This window comes from Nipponia nippon, unplaced genomic scaffold, assembly GCF_047370975.1.
Source record: "Nipponia nippon isolate SJK-2023a ecotype South Korea unplaced genomic scaffold, ASM4737097v1 scaffold_5, whole genome shotgun sequence".
NCBI lineage: Eukaryota > Metazoa > Chordata > Aves > Pelecaniformes > Threskiornithidae > Nipponia > Nipponia nippon.
The window spans coordinates 100,086,258-100,102,361 of NW_028262369.1; the positions used below are offsets into that span (position 1 = coordinate 100,086,258).

Genomic DNA, 16,104 nt, shown 5'->3' on the forward strand with positions numbered 1-16,104 from the left:
AGCCTGCGGCCACCCTGGGAGGGGTGCGCCGAGGGAGGACCCCGCGCGGCAGCCGCCCGCTGCTCCCAAAGCGGCTGCAGACATCTTGCAAGAATCAGGAGAAAACAAAGAGGAGCATTTTTGTGGGGAGTAAATACCGGCGAGAGCTGGGCACGTGTTGCGCAGCGAACAGCTCCTTTGGCAAAGCAAGCCGCACGGCAGCATCTGCAGCGCCGGCGCCTGCGGCTCCTACGTGTGGACCTCGATTTGTTAACGGAAGCACTCAGTACAGGGTTTATGTGCATGTAGATGCACAAAACCCTCCAAAACTCTGTTGGGGGACCCGTATTTTCTGTCTGTCAGTGAGGTACCGAGGAGGGCGTCAGAGCTTCGACCCCTCTCACCCTCCCTGCGGCGCTCCTCTGCTTTGGGCCAGGCTCTGCCGGCGTTCAGCGCACGCGTAGCACTCGCGCACACCCCGTGGTGCGCACACTTACCGCGTCCCGTCAATGAGACAGTTACGGAGAAACGGGCGAGTAATAATGCACAATAAATAACATCGTCGTCTTTGCAACATTTGAAACACAGTAAGTAATAAACACTGATTTGAGAAAGAGTAGTATTAAATAAAAATACCTAAACTGTAGTTCAACCTGCACACTGAACGGAGGAAAAACTGGGGTTTTCTTCTGTTTTAACTAAGCGGGATCTGGTTCTTCAATATGAAAAAAATAGATTAAAACTAGGTAAAAATTGAATTGCATTAATATTACTGGTAAATAAAAATATATTCCTTTTTGGATGAGAGAGCTTTAATAATAAGAGGTGTCATAAAGAGAGAAATCAAAACTGGACTGTATATTCACCAGATTGTTCAATACAAAAGCCAACAAAATTAGGCCATATTGATGTGATAAGCAAGAAGAAATATATTAGTTTCCAGATCACAACATTCCGGTACAAGATATCATTGGAAAACCAAGTCAATTTTTATATCAGTCAAATTCCCATTAAATTAGCCCATACTTTGCAGCAAGCAAATCTACAGAACCGGCCCCTATTGGCGTATTGATAATGAGATGTAAATCTATTGCCTTCTGGTCCCCAGCGACTCAGCAGCGCGGCGGCGCTCCCCGACAGCGCTCTCGCCCAGCCTCTGCCGCAGCCGGGCCAGGCTCTGCGTGAAGGGGCAAGAATCAGCTTGGCTGAATTCCCAGTTCCATGGGAATTTGACATTGTTTTATTAAGGTTCTTAAAGAAATAAAAAGTTTAGTCTCATTTTTAAAGAAATGTAAAGTTTTAGTCTTCCTTATTTACCTAAAATAACGGTCATATAATGGCTTTGTATGAATTTATTCTCTCTGCTGTATGAAGATCCTGTTTAACACACACCATAACGGCCTTGTGCATCTAATTATTGTTCAGCCTTATAGCGAGATGCTTTGATGCTGCGAGCTCACAACGTACTGGATTAGCATTTAAGAAAATCCAGACCAGTGAAAACCTCGTTGATAAATGTGACCAAGAAAGTAGCCACTAAAGTAGTAACGCTGCATTTTCGTTTCGCTGTCAAATATAACGGATCTTGCAGCAGGTTAACATCTGGACGACGAGTTTGGGAAATTCATTCAGTGGGAATTAGAGCGGGAATTATCCGGACGTGCTGGTATATTGGGAAACGCAAACACAAGAGAACTCCTGAGGCTGCCTTACCAGCTCCTCCCTGGCATGGTTAACACCATGGGGTCAATGCTGCCGGCAGGGAAGAGCCGGTCCTCGGGAGGAAAGCAGGCAGGGACGGGTAGAACGGCGGGCAGGGAAAGGGCAGGAGGAACGACTGTGGGTGTGAGGGAGAGCACTGGGTTTTAAATCCCAGCAATATATTAGCAAGGTGGAACGGGCAGGTCCGCCCCCTCTGGCTGTCAGTACGCCCGTCTGGTACTGGGACTGGCTCTGATCAGAGGAAACCTTGGGAAATGCCTTCAGTTTGAGGCCTGAGTTAAATGCTGTTGTCGGTCATGTGTTTCATCCCGAGTGGCATCCAAATCAGGTAAGTCTGGGAAGGGAAAACGAAGGGGAAAATTTGCCATAAGATTAATGAGCAAAACACAATTAACTGTTCTCAAGGAACAGGCAAAGCACTGAACGTTACGACCAACATTTTGATGGAGTTCCCTGAAGAGGGCTCTAACCCCGGGCGGCCGCAGAGCCGCTGGTGGGAGCTGACCCTCGGCCGGCCCGGAGCGCGGGGCCGGGGTCCTGTCCCCATCGCCCGCCCGTGCCGGGGCTTTCGGAGTTTGGTGCTGGCAGCGCGCCGAGCCGATGGCGCCGGCCCTCTTGGGAAGAAGAGAAAGGGGAACGTGGGTCTCCCGCACCGCGGGTGCACCGGGTGCCGGGCAGCTCTTCATGCCGTACGCAGAGCGGGTATCCGGGGGCTCCGTGCGTAACAGCACTGCCGGGGCAGCCTCACCGGGGGTCACCCCGCTGCCCCGAAACCTTGGGTTAAAGAGTCCAGCGCTGCGAAGGCTCAAGTCTTTCTTGTGGACACGTACTATGTGCCTAAGTCCTTTCTACATCCCTTTATTTAACTATAGGTTAAATGGGCCAGGATCTTGCCTTTTTCAAACATTACATTGCTACTTTATCTAATTCAAGCTCCAAAGCGAAGAACAATCCTTATTCACTGAATTCAAAGTCGTCCGTGTGTGTGTGTTTCATTTTCTGTTTTTCCGTGGGTTTTTTCTGTTGCTACTTTCTGGTTCTGAGTAATCTCTTCTTTCTCAGTCTTAGCATCCTAACAGTCCACAGGCCACCGCCGGAGTTACCACGACACATACTGGTTTGTCTTCCACAAAATGAACTCGAGACTCCGTGTAGAATATCCCTTACAGGAATTTGTTCACTTGAGTAACAGCAATAAACTCCTGTCTCGAGGGTTTCTCAGTTATCCGTGTTCCTGACGTCCACTGCCAGCGAGACTTTCACGTTGCTCACTTCTTTATCAACAACGAATTCTTGTTGTCCCTCGGCGTATGATGCTTTTTCACAGTTATTTTTAGGTTCGTTGCTGTAATATGGCTGCCTGGCCGCAGAACCACAACAGGATGAGAGATGTGTTCTAGATGCTCTTCTAAGTCAGGATTTGTGCTCATCTACTTGCACCCGTGCAGAGGAATAAAGCAGTTATTCTGGCATTTTATATAATGAAAATATATATAATAATTATGGAATTAATTAATATTATAATTCAGCAATTAGAATATTACTGAAATGAGAGAAAATATAAAGCTTCCAGTTTCCTATCAGCTCAAAAGTAGCCTAGTAACAAAAATTAAATCCAATTGTATTTTTTGCAAGAGCGATTAGTAGTAGCCCTCATTTTGGTTTTCTTTCTTTGTGAGCCTGGGTAAAGCTGTCCCATTTTCCCACAGGGATCAGGAAAGCGCAAAACGATGGTTTTACCTGAGAATATTCATGATTTCTGAGGGGAGAGCATGCTGAGTATAGCGGGGCCCTGATTTGCAGAGGAGGCAAAGGGAATAATGGTTCCCAAAAACTTTGCGAGTGCGGCCTGTGTGGATAAAACCAGTGAAAACACTGTGCTTCTCCGATGAGACTGTTGCCCTGTGCTTCTCGGGCGAGGGTGTTGACGGGTGTTTCTCCGATGAGCCTGTTGCCCCGTGCTTCTCAGACGAGACTGCTGACGGGTGTTTCTCGGACGAGACTGTTGCCTCGTGTTTCTCGGATGAGACCGTGCACCCCCCGAGCCACTCCCTCCGCGGCCGCCCAGGGGACGTGACATGGCGGCGGCACTTTTGGGGATGAGGAAGGCTAGCAGTTGTGCTCCCTTGCTTTCTTAAACGTAGAGGGACAGCAGAACGATGTGACGGCTGCACATTTGGGGTGACCCAATCTCCCACCTGGGGACCCCCTTGCCCCGAGAGGTGAGGGCGAGGGCCACGGGCCACCCCTCTCCTGCTCCTCATCCACCCGTCTAGCATCACGCTTGGTGGCTGGAGGGCAAACCGTGGCCACTTAACTCCTAACGGCACAAAATTAAGACCCGTGCAAGGGAAGGTGCCCGAATTGCCAAGGACAAACAAGAGTTCGTGGTTCTTCGGCCACAGCTGAGGCAGCTTGCCTCCAGCTCGCAGGAGGAAAGAAGAGACCGCATGGATGCGGGGCAGAAAACCCTTCCGCAGTTTAACTGGTTTTGTCCCTGCAGACATCACACCTTGCGGCGATACCAAAAGTCAGCATTCTGCATAGAAGAAGTTGTTGGCTGTTGTAATCTGCAACGATGAAAAATCATTATTAAGTGCAAAAAAGCACTTCTCAATATGAGGCCAAATCTCCAGGCCCGTTTGGTTGTACTCATTTTTATCCTAAGCTTAAAGGGCTACACACCTCATCCTGTAATGTCTCAAAATTATTTATTTCCAAAGGATTTACATCTTCCTTTTGTCTGAAAAACCATTTATGTTTTGGGTTCCAGATGTAACCTGAAGAACACGAAGAACGGAGAAGCAAGGGATTCCCCTTGAGAAAACGGAGCACTGGAAGCTGACATGCTCTGCAGTGATTTGAAGTAAGACTGGTGCTTGATGTAAGATGATGAGTACGGGCCTTGCCTTCTTGTTGGGTAATTCCACACAATCAGAAAAGATCTTGCGTAATATTTGTAATGAAATTGTGGTTCAGCCTGGGCTAATGAGCGTGTCCTATGATACTTACTGCCAGAAGGTGATGTGTTTCACTTCGGGTATATACGTTTCCAAAACTTGTCCAGGAACAACAAAAAACATTTGTTCCAAGAAAGAGCTCATAATCTCTCTCCCTTAAAAATATGGCACTTAGCAAGCAAACTGGAAAGAAAATATTTCTTATGTATTGTATTTCTGTGTGCTGGGGGCAGAGTGAGAACTGCAACCGTGGAATAAGGTTTAGGGACTAAGTCAACGCTTTAAGAAATAATAATAATAGTGTACTTGGGCAGGGTTGGGGTAAAATATTTTGCAGAGTATTTTAATGGGGCGTTCTCTGAACAAACTGCAAGTGCCCCGGGGCATGCTCTGTCCCCACGAGACCGCCGTGGTGGTTCCCAAATCAGCCTCTCCCTTGGCTTCATGGGTAGGTCTGGAAATGAAAGGCCTGTAAGGAAAGCGGGAGCGTTCCGCTGTCTGGAGGCTTCGGCTTCATAATCCATGTAGGCCTGAATAATGGTGCTAGCCTCCGTCTTTCTGAGCCTGGCAAAAAACCTCCTATTTGCCTCAAATCCTGAAATGTTAATTTTCATCTCTGATTAAGCTGAAGACCAGTCGAGGCTCCTTTTATTAAGTCATGCAGACTCCTACCTGCTTCCTGAGGGCTAAATTTGGCTGAGAAAACCATTGTAATATTGTGTAATTAATTTGCCAGTCAAATAATTTCTGCAGGGCTATAATTTACTTATCTGTCTGCAACCTTAATGAATCTCCCAGTTCAGTACTTTAATCCCGTTTTCTGCCTTTTTATCTCCTTTTTTAACTCTAACTTTCAGAACTCTTTACTATGGGCTGATTTGTAACCTGTGTTTTTGGGACGCTCTAATGATGTTCTCAGCAGGAACCACAAAAGCCAGCTAACCACTTCAGGCTTTGCAGCGTGCCTTGCAGGACTGGGAACTAACAAAATACTTCCTTGCTTTATCCCTCCATTTCACCACATACAAGGGAGTTAATTCAATAAAAATCAAAGATGTAAAAATACGGGGGGAAAACCCATTTGTATTTGGAGGGCTTAAGATTGTAACTTCATTCGAACTCAGTCTAAGATACGTGCAGAGCTTCCCGGAGGTTGCTCCGAGCACTGCATTCCCTGGTGAGCGGCAGTAGGGAAAAACGATTCGGTAAATGTAACGTCGGCAATTTTTTTAGTTGTTTAACTTTGCAACTCACAACTCTGTCCTCGTTTTTTTTTTGTAATACATTTATTATTTAAAATGGTTTGGTAAGTGGCATAAGTAAGTAGCTAGCGCGTTGTTCATAATCTCTGAAATTTGTCACTTTACAGCCTTCCCAATCTCCGGCAGGAATGTTTTTTGATGGAGGATAGGAATGCTAAAACCAGTATAAATAATGTAAGAGATTCATGAATTTTCTGCACTGACTCATCGGATACTTCAAACAAATGGACGGTACGATCATACGATAGCAGAAAAATAACGTTAGCTGTGTGTTTATACACGGCTGATGCCACGGCCACGGGCTCCAGCGCTTGGTCAAGCCCGGTGACAGCACACAGAGGAGCAGAAGGGCGACGGCGGTGCCGGGAGCAGAGACCTCGCGCGGGCCAGGCAGGTTTGCGATTGCGCAAGGCGACGGGCGTGTAGGGCTGAGCTGGATCAATGCGATGAATGCTCTTCATCTGTTTGTTTTATGCTGCTACGCTTTGCTTCTGTGTCTCATTGAATGAGAGTGTTTATTTTAAGGAGGAATTTTGAGTGCAAACATTTAATCCTGGGAACAAGTGCAGCGACAGGAAACCGTATCAGAAAGAAACGCAGAAACACCTATCTGTCCCTTCAGAATCTCGTTGTGATCGTTCTCATGCAGTCCGTACATCGGGTAACTCTGAAACTGAGCTCTTTTCAGGCTGGACTACAGAAATCCATCAGCTTGGAGAAAAATTGCTGTGGAAAATGCAGAGTGAATTTAAGCGTGTATCTAAGGAGAGTCGACGAAAAATGCAGAAACTTGAGCCGATTCAATGAAAGCCCCGTCCCCAGGGACGAGGAAGGCCTCCCCAAAAGGCGCGCAAGGCTTGCGAGGTCCCAGGAATGAGTTAATCCCGCCGAGGAATGCGGAGGAGCTGCCAGAAAACAGAGTGACATTGTTTTTCCCTGATGTCAGCACAGAAACCCAAACACAAAGAGGTGAATGTAGTCCTCTGAGAGAGCTGTTGAGAAGGCTGAATGTCGAGCTTGTGCGGCGGCATCCAGCAGCATTAGAGACGGCCGGGCACAAGATGACCACGTCTTTCCTGGAACCTGGGGCTGCCTCCAGACGTCTGGGCAAGGCCGGCGCTGGGGGCGACCGTCGGAAGGGTGACGGGACGTGCACACGCCGGCGCTGGCAGCTGCGGTGCTGCTACGGCAGCGGCAGGGTTCCATTGCTGCCTCCTCAAGGTTGAGGAGCGTGCAGTTCTGGTAGGCTTGGGCTTACCACCGGCCAGATTTATAGCCACCTACGGGCCTTTTTTTTTTACTTTACAGCTCAGCATAAGGCATTGTATTTCCTCCCGTATCATCCACATGTTGAGTCTTGCCTGAATAATTCAATTTATTCTGTATTTGGTAGGTGACGGTCTAGAGGATATTTAGATCTAGCTGCAACAGACGCGTTGTTTCACTTTAATATAGGCAGCACATAAGCTCTTGTACGGGTTCCACCGGGACAGTAATTAAATACTTGCTGATATGCTTTGGAGCTGTAGCTGCTCTTCTCGGCAGCTTGAACGCGCTCTGCCTCGATCCACCTCCCAAACGGGAAGTTTCACAATTGGGCTGACTGTCCATCACAGCTGAGAAATCCATAAAGGCATAGTAATATCTGTATTATTCATTTTCTACTATTCTGAAGCCTACAGAAAGGTAAACAAAAGGAGAAAAACCTGAAGAGAAGGTTTTAAATTGCTTTGTGTTTTTATTGCAGCGGCTGGTATTAACCTGCTCTGCACCCTTGGCTCAGCCTTGTTAGGAGCCGCTTGCTATTCTGTGCTTCGCGTTAACAGACAAATCAAATAGTTTGTATGCTCTGTTAATTATGAAAATCAAATTCAGTAACTCCTAGAAAGCTGCTTCTTAAAATCTGTTTTGAAGAAAGTCAAGCTGTTAAACGCTGCTTTCTGACAGGATAGAGAAACGCGAGTCGCCGAGGTTGCGGCTGTCAAGACGGGGCGGCCGGGGGCGAAGGGCCCGCCTGGCCGCGGGCTCGGTGAGACGGGCACGGCTGCTCGCGGCGGCGGCCTGCGGTGGCGTACGCAAAATGCGCTGTAGGGTTATGTGCTACAGTAGAGATGCGTACGGAGGGGAGAAGGGCACGTATCATGGAGATGGTGCTTCGATTCTGAGAATAAACCTGAACGGAGGGTGGGACCAGGCAGTTCCCACTGAAGCTGATGGAAGTTGCTGGTTTTGCTGGGAATATCCCACCGAAAGAACCTGGTCGGGTTCTTTTTCTTTTAGTATCAGGGCTCTAAATCTGCCAAGTCCGTATTTAGATAAGAAAAATATCCTAGAACAGGCGCATTCTATGTCATGATAAGAAATCTCTCACTGGACAACTTAGGAGCTCGGATTTGTTAGGAAAATCTGAGATTAAAGAAGATGTACTGAAGATGTGCGCGTTAATACGAGGCATCATTGCCTATTTATATGGGTGGGAATACGGAGTCGGTTAAAACCCATTCTAAAAGACGCAGCAGAGCGTTTTGATTGTAAGCCTTGAATTTGAGGGGAAAAAGACCCCGCGCCAGGCGTTGGCGGGTGCCGCAGCGGGGCCGCCCCGGCCCTGGCGGCTGAGGGGACACCTGCACCCCGCGCTGCAGCCGCCCTGCCCCGGCCCTGCCCCGGCCCCGCTCCGGCCCCGCTCCGGCCCTGCCCCGGCACCGCCCCGGCCCTGCCCCGGCCCTGCCCCGGCCCCGCTCCGGCCCTGCCCCGGCACCGCCCCGGCCCTGCCCCGGCCCCGCTCCGGCACCGCCCCGGCCCCTCTGCCCTGCGCCCCACCTCGGGGCCCGCAGCGCGCTCCCCCAGACGTCCGGGGCCTCCTTCCCGGGCGATGGCGGCTCTCCCCCGGGGGCTGCCTCTCCGGCTCGGGGCGCAGGGCTCTGCCTTCTCTGCCAGACCCCAGCGCCGTGGGGCGCCCCGGGGCTCCCCGCTCTGCCCGCACCCTGCTCGGGCTCCCCGGCACAGCAGCCGGGCCGGTGCCGCTGAGGCGAGGGCGCGTCAGGCGGGTCCCCGGGCTCTGCCCTCCTCACGGTGTGCGCGCCCCGGCTGCCGGGGGCCAGGCTGGGGGTCCGGCAGCGGGCTTGGGGCTCTCGGAGCGCGGCACTGCTCTGGGCACCGAGGTGCGGAGACGCGGACCTCAAAGGGCGGCCTGCGGGGAGGGGACGGGCTCGTGCCTGTTGGTGCCCCCCCCTCCGCCGCACAGGGGCCTTGGGCTGCTGCCGGCGCCGGTCGTTGTTCCACGCCCAACGGCGGTGCCGGGACGGCGGCAGCTGGGCGCTCCGTCCCGGGGGAGCTGGGAGGGGAGCGGGGAGGCGGCGGGGGCAGCGGTAGCTGCGGGCCCGTCCCCCCCTCTGATAGCGGCCGGCGGAGGCAGTCGTCAGCCGGGGATGTAGCTCAGTGGTAGAGCGCGCGCTTCGCATGTGTGAGGTCCCGGGTTCAATCCCCGGCATCTCCAGCGGCTCCTTTTTGGGGTTTTGGTGGGGTTTTTTTTTTCCCCCCTTCTCCTCCCGCCGCGGGACCGGCCGCCGCCAGCAGCTCCCCGCCCGCCGCCACCACGCGTGTTCGCCCCCCCGGCGCCGCGTCCGCCCCGTCGGGAATCCCGCGGGGAAAAGAACAGCGCGCGGCGAGCGCTGGGGCCCCGAAAACGCCGCGAAAAAGGGAACTGCATTGGCCGGGAATCGAACCCGGGCCTCCCGCGTGGCAGGCGAGAATTCTACCACTGAACCACCAATGCGCGCCCGCGGAGCGGCGCTGCCCGCTCCGGCCTCCAGCAGCGGCCGCAGCACAGCGCTGCAGTTCTATGTTCCTCCGCTTCCGGTTCCATGCTCACAGTCAGTGGGTCTGAGCCGTTATTTCCAGGAAAACAAAAAGATTTTTAGAAAGTTAGCAATGCCTGTATACATTTTTCCTCTAAAGGATAAAAAAAAACCTAGAAAATTGTACGATGTCCCCATCACCCTTTACATTCAAAAGCTTTCTGACCAAGTCACAAAAGGTGTATTTTTGTTCCTTTTCCACCCTGGAAGGGCTTTCCCAGAGGAGGCCACCAGTTAAGAGCTTAGAGGCTCACAGGATCTGCTAATACAGGAATCATCGCGGTCCGAGCTTAGGCCTCCCTGTTGTGTCAGCTGGTGCAGCCTATGGGTCCTGACACTGCCGTGCAGCGTAACTGCCTGGAGCGGTGAGGTACCGGCAGAATGCCACTGCTTCCGCCGCGATGTAACGATGCCACGTTCTAACATAAATTATGTGCGGTCTTGACGGCTAGTTTGTCTTGGGCACGCTCCCAAGAACGGCCACGCGTGAGCCAAAGGGTTCAAGGAAAAGCAGCATCAAGCGTTTCGCGTCAAGAGGACATTGAGTTGTACGTACGAGGAGAGCCGTGCTTAAGAATACCCTCCAGACAGGATGAACACCTACCGCCATCCATCCTACGAAAGGTAGTAGGCAGGCGTCGTCTTCTCCAGCGAACAGCAATTTCACACCACAGAGAACGCTCCAGTTTCCCGTGTGAACACACATTAACACCAAAATGTAGACTTCCCTCCAGAGTCCCCTGCTTACCGGTCCTGCCGCTCTCACCTAACTGCTCCCAACCGCACGTTCAGTTCATCGAGGGGGTGGATTTTTTTCTGCACGTGTACAGCAGAAGCTGAGCACAGCTTGTGTTCTCAGGGAATCTGGACAGCAAGTCAAGGCCGCGATTTGCTCGCCGGCCAGCTGGATCCCAGGCGAGAGTATTTCCCAGTCAGCCCCGGCCCAGGGGAAAAATGCAAGCCAGTAACAATGCCAACACAGTTCCCCTTCCCCTAAGCTTAATTGCAACTTCTTAATTTCCACCCGCAGGAAGTAACATAGTAAATACTTCAAGTAATAACTATTATTTAGGCTATTGCTTGCAATTGCATCAATCAGCCCTGAAAAACTGTTTTCCCAGAGAAGCACAGGACCAGAAATCCCAGAGCAGTTAGGCAAAAAATATGCATATTGAGAAGCCTCTAATTCACTATTTTACCACATCGGAAAGTTAGCCATGCTGAGGTAAATAGCAACAGCTGACCAACTAGTTTCCCCCCCTACTTTTATTGCCTCAGCCCCTTTCACTTCTGGTGAGCTGGGACACCGCAAGGCCGGGGATGGGACCTGGCAACGTCCGTGCCCAGCCGTGCGGGAGCCAGCGGCGCACCGGGAGCCAGCAGGGCCCTTGGGCTGGTTGTGCCGGGCAGGTCAGGGCAATCGACGGGACAGGCTGCGTTTCTGTGCAACTGCCGCTCCTTAGAGAATCGTTTTACAACAGAGGATCACCGCAGTAACAAACTTTGCACCGTGAGCAAGCTTGTCTCGTTCCCAGAGTAGAAATGAAACCTGTTCTTGCACTCGTAGTTAATAATTTAGAGAACAGTTTCCCATGTCCATTAGACCACGTTTTGCATCTGCTGAGAACATCTGTGGGTGTTGGCTGACGTACTACAGAGAACTCTGCAAAGCAGGAGGAGTTTGGCAACTCAGGTGCCTCACTGGAGCTCGAATGTTGCTCTAGAACGTGCTCCAGAAACCCTTTTTCAAGCTGCATGACACAGGCTCCTACTTGGCTTCCCTTTAAAAATGACTGAATGTAGGAGCGCGCTGGATGATGGAGAGAATCGAGACTTGTAACATTAGAAAATGGTGGTCCAGAATTGCAGAACTGGTGAAAATTTCATGGGATCGGTTCAGCTGATTAAGAATCTGCATCCTACTCCAGTGAGACAAGGAGTGCTTAGGAGTTATCGTCTTAACCATCACAATGGTTGGGAGAACGCTCCCTGCAAAACCTCAGGGCAGGAGGATATGTTTTGTGGAAGGCTAGCAGAACGGTACAGGAACATTCAGTGAAATTACTGTCCTAAACAAAATTTAAATACAAATACTTCACAAAAATAAACGTGTCTCTAGCTGTCATCCGTAAAACATAAATAATTTTAGAAGTTCACTAGATGGCTCGAATGGCATCAAGCATCCAACTTCATCTAACAAGGTTATAGCATCTAGGGAACTGCTTGTAGTGAGATTGCTTACAATGTACTTTTGTACGTTTCTATCCAGGACCTGATGAACTGGTGAGAGGGGTGATCTTGCCAGAGACTCAGGACATCATCCCCTTCGGTTCAGTTAAAAAATCTTTCTGGCAGCTAAGGAGACACCATAGACCTTCAGCAGAAACAAGGAAGGCAAAACTTGTTACAGGAAAAAGGGAAAGGATTTTCTTAGGCCTTTTTATCCCCCAGAAGGGGGCAAATACATTTTTTTCCATTCCGGGTCACCTTTAAAGGGACTCTGATCTTGATGCTTCTGGCTAAGGCTTGGCACAGCGGCTTCCCATGGGGCTGTGATGCTGCAGAGCAGAACCAAGGAGCTCCAGGTGCTGCTGCCGACTCTGCCGCGTACCTCTGGGGAGGACGCCGTGGCTCAGGGGCACTGGTAGCCTCAAACATCCCAACTTCAGCTGGTGCGGCTGCAATAAGACCAAGGCAGGGACTGATAGACAGGCAGCGGTACAACAGCTCAAATCAAGCTTAAAACTGCAGGTGTGGATTACCTGGGCTGGGGTAAGCGGATATCGTTCGCTCCCTCCTCGCCAGCTGCTACGGCCACGTGTTCCCGTGTCGCGCGAGCCGATCGCAGCTGTGCAGCCGCCTGCTTTAGAACTGGTGTCGCATCAATCCCTCTATTGGTATACAAAAAAGAGACAGTGTAATGCTACAAATGTACCTGTACCGTTTGCTCTGATTCACCGCTTCACTTGGAACTGTATTACATGGAGATCTTGTTAGACGTAATGCCTAAGGAGTAATTCAGACCGACCTGAAATATAACATACCTCTTTGTAAGAACCAGCTGCTGGTCATCAGTTTCTCATGTTTAACTAACACGTACCTAATAGTTAATAGTACCAGGAAAGTCCAGTCAAGACTTCTTACTGGCCCCCAAAATAATGAAGGATAACTGCAGGCCTTTCAAAATGGCTTCGAAAAGCCTCTTCGGCAAAGGCTTCCAAAGCGTGCTCTTGTCTCTGTTTCCAGAGCGCAGAAAATTTGTACCATCCCTGGCGAGTCCTCTGCTGAGTGGAGTGCACGCGCATCAACTTGATTTTAACAGGTCACGGAATAAGCCGGGCATTTAAAAATATCCACCTACCCGAAAGGACAAATGAATACATATTGTGGAGCCTTCAGCAAAGACTGTTGAAGCAAAACAAACAAAACAATCGTGGTAATCTTTTAGGTAAGACTTATAATGTAGAACAACTTGTCAGTGCAGGTTAAAGTTTTAAGGCCTAGCAATTTTGACAGCGTCCCTTTGAGCACAGTGAGAGCGCAGGGACGAGCAGGACAGCAAAAGGTCACTTGGTCACACGTATCTGCTGCCTCTCTTAAGTTTATCTCAAGACCCACCAGGCACGTCCCAATTAATTATTTAAATCTGCAGGGAAAAAGATTTCTGTAGATGAAAAGGTATAATCTTAAATTCTGGGGAAGCTACAGGATGGCTGGTGTGGTCAAAAATAGTGCTAAGAGGAAGCCGAGGCGTGGTATCCGATCCACCGGCTTCGGACACCGAGAGAAATCATTTACATCCACTAATGTTGATTTGTTTCAGGTACCAGCGACGTGGAAACTTACGGATTTTCCTACATCCCTTTGTTTTCAACTGAACAGTTCTGGATTACAAAAGGTCACCGAACCCAAATTGACAATGATATATGTGGTTATTTAAAATAACTCTTCCCAACACAACTATTGATTATGCTGCTAGCGATCTGCACAAGTTCCTTACAAGCCCGTGGTCACCCCGAAAACGTTTGTCCCAGGTACTATTCAACTGGTCACAAATGAAAGCCACCGGGCAAGCAACGCTGGTGAAATGGAGACTGGAAGAGAACAAGGGACTCGAATCCTGTATTTCTTCATTAGGTACTGGAATGTTAGGCTAGGGCTTTCAAAGCGATTGTATATGTCTTTGAACAGGTTTTCTAAGATTTTCCCCTAATCAATCCAAGGGAGAAAATATCTGGATAAAAACTAGATGTGTGTATATTCACTGGGGCTGATTTTGGTCTCTCATTGTCTGAGAGAAAAAAATAATATAGCACAAATTCCAAAAAGCCTTTTCCATTTCATTTTCTGAATGTAATCTCTCTCTCTCTCTGGCACACGTAAAGAGAAAATAAATTCAGAAGATTTTTTTCATATTTCCTGCCACAACAAATATCTTTAAACAACAGAACATAAATACCCTTACATAGTCCAAGCAGTCTTGCTTTCTAAAAAATACTGTCTTTCTTTTCTCTCTCTCCCCCAATAAAATTCATGTTCTCTATTAGACCTAGCTCAGCTCTTTGCCCCAGAAAACTACTCCACGCCGCTTCTTTCCGTTGCCTGGCTCTCCCATAGTTAAGCTGCCTGTGCTACCATTGCAGGGAGAGGCCAATTAATTATTGTGTTTGTTCTGCAACAAATAACGTGACCTGTGACCTTATTCTTTTTAAAACTGCAATTTTTGCATTTGTTTCTGTGACTCAGCCCTGACGCGTTATCTTTATATAACAGCAAACAATAAGACATAATTACGATGATAACATATTACTTTAGTTTTAATAGAAAAATGAGCCACGTTCTCTTTTCAGACAGGCACACACACAAACACAGTGGATGTTTCTCCCTGCGGCAGTGCAGGGGACACTGTTTAAACACTAGCAATACAGCCCCGGTGCAGCTGGCAAACTCCGTGTCTGACATGAAGCAATACAGTTGTATTTCCGAATGATACCTGATACCAGCAGCCAGAGATGGGAACACTTTTACATATTTAATCATAGCTATGACTAAGTACTTTTATTTTCCAATGGGAGGACCTACCATGGATCTGCTTGAAAAAATCTCGGTAGAGAAACTCTGCTTCTGTTTCCGTCACTTCATTTCAACTCTTCTGCGATTATTATTATCCCTTGCTCCTCACAAAGACATTTTCCTGAAGACAGATTAGGAGAAAACATATTTGTGAACGTACGAACAGATTTTCTTCTTATGATACATAACTTTGGCATGCAGTCAGGAAATGATGATAATCTTGTTCTCCATCTTCCCTTGCTAATGAAGAGAAACTGCCTCTGGGGTTAAGGACAAAAGGTGAACTCTCCCTGAACACAATTTACACCTGCTGAGCACATGATTTCGGGCATCTAAAATTCTTGTCTTGGCAGGTGTCCCAGGGACCAGGCCACACGCCCAGAGACTTAGGAGGTAATATTTTCATCTAGACATTAACTAAAAAACAGACTCAAGAGGGATGAATTTTGTGATACTTTAAGGCATCTCATTTTTTTGCCTAACCTTGTAAAAATCTTTCGCTATTCAAATTTACGAAGACCAGTCTTCACCAACCAGTAACTAAGAAAAGACCACAGTTGAAAAGTAATTAAGACAAAAAGACAGCTGTAGTTGACAAGAAGCCTAATCAAGGGCGGAAAGAACAGCCCATCCCTCGGTTGTTGGTAGCGGCACCGCGACCGCGTGGAGAACCTCTCCTGGAAAGGGAGACTGCTAGGTAAACGTGATCCTTACAAAAGTTTCCACTCATTCTTGGATTTCCCTTTTACGAGAAGTACTGCACTCTCATTTTCTACCCCCTTTAAGATTTTGCTGGTTTGGAAGAGTTCATGAAACACAGGAGTGCTGGGGTGCAGAATACGTTCCCTTGGAAGCTGGATGTAGGCACATTTTACACTCATCCACGGCCTTGTTTTGAATCCATCCAAAATTATCGGAAATCGATGCTGACAATGCAGCCACATCTGGGTGGACAACAACCTTGAGGGGTGGGAGGATAGGATATTTTCCCAGTTCTAACAAATTTATGACGATGGTTTGAATTTTTGTTAGAGACGGACGAAACGGCAGCATCTAGTGCCACGTTAGTACACATATACGGGGTAGGTGTTCACATCTAGGACGTGTGTGTGTTGGATCATGTTGAAATGATTCACCACAAATTGCATCTAACTCCTTTTTTTCCTAGCCCAGTTATTCTCTTTCCTTTCTCACACTCTCTCTCCAAAAAAAACCCCCAAAACCATACCCCCAAAAAACCAATGAATCCAC

At 49.0% G+C, this 16,104-nt stretch overlaps 2 non-coding genes across 2 annotated transcripts; one reads left to right on the forward strand and one right to left on the reverse strand.

The window, feature by feature from the left end:
* Positions 1 to 9,347: 9,347 nt before the first annotated feature.
* TRNAA-CGC (transfer RNA alanine (anticodon CGC)) lies at positions 9,348 to 9,419 on the forward strand. The gene has a single exon. It is a non-coding gene; the product is annotated as a tRNA-Ala (tRNA).
* A 208-nt stretch (positions 9,420 to 9,627) lies between these two features.
* TRNAG-GCC (transfer RNA glycine (anticodon GCC)) lies at positions 9,628 to 9,698 on the reverse strand. The gene has a single exon. It is a non-coding gene; the product is annotated as a tRNA-Gly (tRNA).
* Between the last annotated feature and the right edge of the window lie 6,406 nt (positions 9,699 to 16,104).